Source organism: Salvia splendens, chromosome 5 (assembly GCF_004379255.2).
Source record: "Salvia splendens isolate huo1 chromosome 5, SspV2, whole genome shotgun sequence".
NCBI lineage: Eukaryota > Viridiplantae > Streptophyta > Magnoliopsida > Lamiales > Lamiaceae > Salvia > Salvia splendens.
The window spans coordinates 26724804-26733783 of record NC_056036.1 but is presented as its reverse complement, the minus strand read 5'-3'; positions in this window follow the sequence as shown (position 1 = coordinate 26733783).

Below are 8980 nucleotides of genomic sequence, written 5' to 3'. Positions count from 1 at the left end.
TGTGTCCCTGAAATAAAATCGAGCACAGCATCAACCACATCTTTCCCAATGATCCCCCAACAAGTCTGAAAGAACTTGGCTGAATACCCATCTGGACCAGCAGCACTCTATGCATTCAGCTCAAAAACTATCTGTTTTACTTCCTCTTCTGTTGGAACTCTTTCTAACAATTCCATGTTTTCCTTACCCAGAAGTGTAGCAAGAATATCCAGGTCAGGTTCCATCAGTGTTCCCACATCCTCAGTCAACAACTCCCTAAAAAATTTCTTTGCCAAATTTCTGATGTCCACCTCTTCAGTCAGAATCCCTTCTCCTTCTTCTATAGCATGAATTCTTGATTTGACCCTTTTCTGTTTTACCCATCCATGGAAAAATCATGTATTCCTTTCTCCCTCATCCAGCCATTTCAAAGCTTCCTTTTGTCTCCAAAAATCCTCCTCCAATTTCAAAATTAGGATACGATTAGCCGCTGCTCTGTATTCACTTCTTAGCTCTGGGATTGTATTCTGCTCATATTTCAATTGAGTTTCCTGAGCCTCCCTTTCTGCCTCTTTAACCTTTTCAAAAATATTTCCAAAATCAACCTTATTCCAAATTCTCAGACTGTTTTTTAACCGACTCAACTTGATTTGGACATTGATCATCCCATTTGTACCTGTACTATCTTTCCAGCTTCTTTCAACTTCCTGTGAGAACAAGTGATGTCTCACCCACATGTTTTGGAATCTGAAAGATGGCCTGACTCTTGGACCTGGAAGTCGGCACGCTATGAGAAGTGGGCTGTGATCCGAGAGAACCCTCGGAAGGTTTGTGACTCTAGTAGATTCAAAAAGATGTGCCCAACCTTCTCCAAGCAGAACCCTATCTAATCTTTCAAAAGTTTCCCCTCTTGCCCACGTAAATTTAACTCCATCTGCACCTACGTCCAGGAGTTGACAGTCACTAATAGCTTCTGCAAAATCCATCATCTCTCTGGTTCTTTTCTTCTTACCCCCCTATCTTTCTTCCTCTGAGATAAACTTGTTAAAGTCACCTCCCACAAGCCAAGGCAACCCATCCATCTTAACCGCCAAGTCTCGGAGTTTATTCCACATTTCAAATCTTCCTTCCCTGAAACACTTACCATAAGCTACTGAGATAAAAAAAAAGGCTTTGGTAAATTAGGAGCCATCAATCTAGCATGCAAAATCTGTTCTGAGTCATCCCAATCATCTACCTCTACCCCCTCCTCCACAAACAGCCAAATCTGACCATTGTAGTTAGATCCTTTGAACTGAAGTCCAAATTTATTACTAAAAAAATCAAGCCTCGGCTGAATTAATGGCTCAATGATTGCCAAAACAGAAATCTTATGAACTTATATTAACCGCTTGATGATGCTCTGGGTGTTCTTATTAGCCACACCCCGAGCATTCCAAATTAGGAAGTTGGAAGTCATATCAAACCATATATGGTGGGGCTACTTCGAACAACCTTCCCTTCTTTGCTATAATATACACATCCTCATTCTTAGACAGCTCTTCATGTGCCCCTCTTTTATCCACAGAGCCCCCTGTCTGACCCCCCGAGTTGTCCTCCATTTCATCCTCAGAATCCCACTCATTCTCATCCTCATATATCTCATCTTCATAATCCCCATTAGGCAGCATTTTTAGAGAATTATTTCATGTCTTAAGCTCTTCTGCCAATTCTACCAGAGAACAATCTGCAGAATCCAAGGAGACAGAACTCAACAAAGAGAACCTATTTCCATAGTCACTCAAAGGCAACTCCCCACCTCCTCATTTCCCTGAAGACTCCCCCAGCGTCCCCTTAGCCCCATCTCCCAGCAGCCCCTTAAACTCCCCCTCAGCAGCCCAGTCCCCCTTCCCTTGTTTTCCACGCCTTTTACCTTGCACCTGAAACCCCTTCTCATATTGCTCCCTTAAAACCCCTTCCTGCATTCTATAACTTGAACAAGTCGGTTTCACAGATTCCTCAGTACCTCCCTGTCCCTTGCTTATTGGTTCCACCCCCAACTCCAACCCTTTGTAAGCAACTCCTCCAAACCCATTTTCCCTTCCCTTGTCACCCCATCTTCCTTTCTCATTCATCTCACTCTTATTAATTTTCTGATTATAATCTCTCTTCGCCGGCTTTTCTTTCTGACCATTCGCATAGCACGCATATATAGTGTGTCCAACATGCTTACAATCATGTCAATAAAGAGGAATTCGGTCCCACTTCACTATCTGCCTCACCTCTCTTCCCTGTAAGTTCAAAATTATCTCCCTAACCGGTGTCTGGGATATATCAATCTCAATACACATCCTAGCAAATGACAATCTTGATCTAGAAATGGTCGCATGATCTACCTGCAAAGGTTCTCCCAACAGACTACCAATAGCAAACAAAGCAGATTTCTCAAAGAGATGAATAGGTAAGCTAATCAAGTTGCACCATACAGCCGCAATAGGAGATTCAAAAAAAGGATTTGAAATATTTTCCTTGCTGACCAAGTAAATCCAAATATTAAGAGTTATGGTTTAAATGAACTTCCACGATCATTACCCATGCTATCTCTCTGTTCATCCAGATCCCTCAAAACACCCCTACCCTGCAGAGGTTTGTAGTTCCTTCTCATTGCCCTTTCCCTCTCCCCATTAGCATAGCAACCATCCCTGGAATGACCCACATGCTTACAGTCCAGGCAATACAAGGGGATACGATCCCACTTTACCACTTGTCTAACCTCCCTCCCTTGCAAATTTAAGATTATCTCTTGGGGAGGGGTCTTAGATATATCTATCTCAATATATAACCTAGCAAAGGACAGCCTAGACCGTGAGATTGTGGCATGATCCGCTTGCAACGGCTCACCAAGTAGACCTCCAATAGCAAATAAGGCTGATTGCTCAAACAAGTGAATCGGAAGCCCAATCAAGTTACACCAGATTGCCGCAATAGGGGATTCAAAGTAAGGGTCAAACTCCGGGGTCCATTTAAAAACTCTCATGGGATGCCTATCAACAAACCACACTGGCATTCCATTAGGACCACTCAGCAGCTTAACATAATCATCAACAAGGTGGAACTGTACTAGGACAAGTTTAGCATTAATATATTTCCAAGAGAATTCTCCCACAAACCTCATACCCATAAAGGCCTTCTGTAAATGCAACGAAGAAGGAATGGAATGCGAAAATTTACCCACAACTGCATATCCAAGTTTTTCTGCTAAATAGGAAGTTTCTGCCCCCGAGAAGTGGATTGAAGGAAGCCCTGCACTCTCCCCAGTCACCCCCATCTTCCTAACTTTCCCTGGCTCAAAGCTGAATTTTGATTTCTTCTTCAATCCACTCCCCCCTGCCAGAGAAGCTTTATAGTTTCTGTTGCCATTCCATTTGTTGTTCTCCCCCTTCCCAGCTGCGCCATCTAACCTCCCCCCTCTATTCCAACTCCCCTTCTCCTTGGAAGGCTGCTCCGAGCCCCCTAAGTCTGTCTTCCCTCCCCCTCCTCTGTTCCTTTCATTCTCCTTCGCAAGTCTCAGACCTTCCTTACTCAAAGGAGGAAAATCCGCCTCACCATCCAACCTGGGCAAACTATCCTGTTCCCTTTCCTTCTTCCCCTCATCTTGTACCATCTCCTGTTCCCTTTCCTTCTCCCCCTCATCTTGGACCATCTCCTCCATAGGACTATCCTTTCTAGGAATCCCCCTCTCCAGTAACAAGGGTGGCTGCTCCCCCACAAAAGACATTTCCTGCAGAGGCTGTGCAGAAATCAAATCTAGAGCAAGGTCAGAACAATCCCCAGCCGGAAGCATTTTCAGCAACCTTGCATTCTCAATTTCAGGTCCATGGAGAAGAACCTCCTGCAAATTCTGGCCACCTGGCCCTTCCACACCCACAACCATCCCCATCTCCTTCACAGATCCACACTCTCCCTTCCCATTCCCCGACACTCCTTCAATCACCCCAACTACATCAGCTTCAGGGATAGGAGCCAACGACGACTTCGTCGGTGACCCGCTTTCACCTGCCCTCTTCTTTCCCTTTGGGCCCTTCACACCAAAACCCTCCAACCTACTCGAATGTCGCAAAGCTCTTCCCTGAAGACCCGCCTTCCTCATTTCCGCCATCCTTAGCAACGGTGACTTCGGTCTTGATTTAGCTAGACGACCGCAAGCCACATTGGATCGGAGTGATTTTTTTCTTTCTGAGCTCCTATCATCCGGCGAGGCAAAACCGTCTTCCACTCCCAAACCCCACCCATCCTTCTCCGGGAGGAGGACCCCAGACCCCGGTGCACAATCCGACACTACTCCCACCAGCGAATCCTCCACCTGTTGAACCTCCATATCCCGTAAACGCAAGAGGCAACGACGAACCCTAGAAAACCCCCAACAGCCAAAAAACACAGAGGAACAAACGAAGCAACCGTAACACAGATCAATGAAACAGTAACCGAGCAACCAACAGGAACAGAAATCGAGAAACAGTAACCACACTTTGCGAAGACCCCACCGAGAAAATGCTATGTGAAATTTGCACACAGTAAGTGTGAAAACGAGAGCATTTTCAGAATCTAAAATCGTTTGAAATAGTTTTCTTGCTGACCAAGTAAACCCAAATATTAAGAGTAATGGTTTAAATAAACTTCCACGAGACAACAATGATTATTATGCTCTATTTTCCAAAATGATCTTGTCTTCGATGCCATTACGTTATATACCACACACACAATGCATGTGTGTTGGCAGTTTCAATTCAAAAGGATGGATTGTTGGCCAAGTAACGCATATATAAGAGTTATCTTATGAAACAAGCTTTTAAGATATGACAATTACTATGATGTTAAATAGACCAAAATGATCCTATCTTGATGCTCTTTTCTAACAGAGATCGTACGATGAAAGTTTGTAGGTCAATTGGTTTGAAATAGTTTCCTTGCTGACCATGTATACCCAAATATTAAGAGTTATATTTTAAATGAACTTCCACGAGACAAAAATGATTATTATGCTCTATTTTCCAAAATGATCTTTTCTTCGATGCCATTACGTTATGTACCACACACACAATGCATGTGTGTCGGCAGTTTCGATTCAAAAGGTTTGCTTGTTGGCCAAGTAACGCATATATAAGAGTTATCTTATGAAACAAGCTTTTAAGATATGACAATTACTATGATGTTAAATAGACCAAAAAGATATTATCTTGATGCTATTTTCTAGCAGAGATCGTGCGATGAAAGTTTGTAGGTCAATTGGTTTGAAATAGTTTCCTTGCTGACCATGTATACCCAAATATTAAGAGTTATATTTTAAATGAACTTCCATGAGACAAAAATGATTATTATGCTCTATTTTCCAAAATGATCTTTTCTTCGATGCCATTACGTTATGTACCACACACACAATGCATGTGTGTCGGCAGTTTCGATTCAAAAGGTTTGCTTGTTGGCCAAGTAACGCATATATAAGAGTTATCTTATGAAACAAGCTTTTAAGATATGACAATTACTATGATGTTATATAGACCAAAATGATCCAATCTTGATGCAATTTTCCAACAGAGATGGTGCGATGAAAGTTTGTAGGTCAATTGGTTTGAAATAGTTTTCTTGCTGACCAAGTAAACCCAAATATTAAGAGTTATGGTCTAAATGAACTTCCACGAGACAACAATTATTATTATGCTCTATTTTCCAAAATGATCTTGTCTTCGATGCCATTACGTTATATACCACACACACAATGCATGTGTGTCGGCAGTTTCGATTCAAAAGGATGGATTGTTGGCCAAGTAACGCATATATAAGAGTTATCTTATGAAACAAGCTTTTAAGATATGACAATTACTATGATGTTAAATAGACCAAAATGATCCTATCTTGATGCTCTTTTCTAACAGAGATCGTGCGATGAAAGTTTGTAGGTCAATTGGTTTGAAATATTTTCCTTGCTGACCAAGTAAACCCAAATATTAAGAGTTATGTTTTAAATAAACATCCATGAGACAACAATGATTATTATGCTCTATTTTCCAAAATGATCTTTTCTTCGATGCCATTACGTTATATACCACACACACAATGCATGTGTGTTGGCAGTTTCGAATCAAAAGGTTTGCTTGTTGGCCAAGTAATACATATATAAGAGTTATCTTATGAAACAAGCTTTTAAGATATGACAATTACTATGATGTTAAATAGACCAAAAAGATATTATCTTGATGCTATTTTCTAGCAGAGATCGTGCGATGAAAGTTTGTAGGTCAATTGATTTGAAATAGTTTTCTTGCTGACCAAGTAAACCCAAATATTAAGAGTTATGGTTTAAATGAACTTCCACGAGACAACAATAATTATTATGCTCTATTTTCCAAAATGATCTTGTCTTCGATGCTATTACGTTATATACCACACACACACACAATGCATGTGTGTCAGCAGTTTCGATTCAAAAGGTTTGATTGTTGGCAAAGTAACGCATATATAAGAGTTATCTTATGAAACAAGCTTATAAGATATGACAATTACTATGATGTTAAATAGATCAAAATGATCCTATCTTGATGCTATTTTCTAACAGAGATCGTGCGATGAAAGTTTGTAGGTCAATTGGTTTGAAATAGTTTCCTTGCTGACCATGTATACCCAAATATTAAGAGTTATATTTTAAATGAACTTCCACGAGACAAAAATGATTATTATGCTCTATTTTCCAAAATGATCTTTTCTTCGATGCCATTACGTTATGTACCACACACACAATGCATGTGGGTCAGCAGTTTCGATTCAAAAGGTTTGCTTGTTGGCCAAGTAACGCATATATAAGAGTTATCTTATGAAACAAGCTTTTAAGATAAGACAATTACTATGATGTTAAATAGACCAAAAAGATATTATCTTGATGCTATTTTCTAGCAGAGATCGTGCGATGAAAGTTTGTAGGTTAATTGGTTTAAAATAGTTTCCTTGCTGACCATGTATACCCAAATATTAAGAATTATATTTTAAATGAACTTCCATGAGACAAAAATGATTATTATGCTCTATTTTCCAAAATGATCTTTTCTTCGATGCCATTACGTTATGTACCACACACACAATGCATGTGTGTCGGCAGTTTCGATTCAAAAGGTTTGCTTGTTGGCCAAGTAACGCATATATAAGAGTTATCTTATGAAACAAGCTTTTAAGATATGACAATTACTATGATGTTAAATAGACCAAAATGATCCTATCTTGATGCTCTTTTCTAACAGAGATCGTGCGATGAAAGTTTGTAGGTCAATTGGTTTGAAATATTTTCCTTGCTGACCAAGTAAACCCAAATATTAAGAGTTATGTTTTAAATAAACATCCATGAGACAACAATGATTATTATGCTCTATTTTCCAAAATGATCTTTTCTTCGATGCCATTACGTTATATACCACACACACAATGCATGTGTGTTGGCAGTTTCGAATCAAAAGGTTTGCTTGTTGGCCAAGTAATACATATATAAGAGTTATCTTATGAAACAAGCTTTTAAGATATGACAATTACTATGATGTTAAATAGACCAAAAAGATATTATCTTGATGCTATTTTCTAGCAGAGATCGTGCGATGAAAGTTTGTAGGTCAATTGATTTGAAATAGTTTTCTTGCTGACCAAGTAAACCCAAATATTAAGAGTTATGGTTTAAATGAACTTCCACGAGACAACAATAATTATTATGCTCTATTTTCCAAAATGATCTTGTCTTCGATGCTATTACGTTATATACCACACACACACACAATGCATGTGTGTCAGCAGTTTCGAATCAAAAGGTTTGATTGTTGGCAAAGTAACGCATATATAAGAGTTATCTTATGAAACAAGCTTATAAGATATGACAATTACTATGATGTTAAATAGATCAAAATGATCCTATCTTGATGCTATTTTCTAACGGAGATCGTGCGATGAAAGTTTGTAGGTTAATTGGTTTGAAATAGTTTCCTTGCTGACCATGTATACCCAAATATTAAGAGTTATATTTTAAATGAACTTCCACGAGACAAAAATGATTATTATGCTCTATTTTCCAAAATGATCTTTTCTTCGATGCCATTACGTTATGTACCACACACACAATGCATGTGGGTCAGCAGTTTCGATTCAAAAGGTTTGCTTGTTGGCCAAGTAACGCATATATAAGAGTTATCTTATGAAACAAGCTTTTAAGATAAGACAATTACTATGATGTTAAATAGACCAAAAAGATATTATCTTGATGCTATTTTCTAGCAGAGATCGTGCGATGAAAGTTTGTAGGTTAATTGGTTTAAAATAGTTTCCTTGCTGACCATGTATACCCAAATATTAAGAATTATATTTTAAATGAACTTCCATGAGACAAAAATGATTATTATGCTCTATTTTCCAAAATGATCTTTTCTTCGATGCCATTACGTTATGTACCACACACACAATGCATGTGTGTCGGCAGTTTCGATTCAAAAGGTTTGCTTGTTGGCCAAGTAACGCATATATAAGAGTTATCTTATGAAACAAGCTTTTAAGATATGACAATTACTATGATGTTAAATAGACCAAAATGATCCTATCTTGATGCTCTTTTCTAACAGAGATCGTGCGATGAAAGTTTGTAGGTCAATTGGTTTGAAATATTTTCCTTGCTGACCAAGTAAACCCAAATATTAAGAGTTATGTTTTAAATAAACATCCATGAGACAACAATGATTATTATGCTCTATTTTCCAAAATGATCTTTTCTTCGATGCCATTACGTTATATACCACACACACAATGCATGTGTGTTGGCAGTTTCGAATCAAAAGGATTGCTTGTTGGTGACTTGTGTGACTTGTGTTGTCGTTGACAAGGGTGATTGTATTCGTGAACTCGAGGAACGAGAGTTGCCATAAGTTGGATTGTGAACTGTTAAGCGAACGAGGTGGGCTTTCTTTTCAAACCACTTTATTTTTCCGAAAATATGATGTGG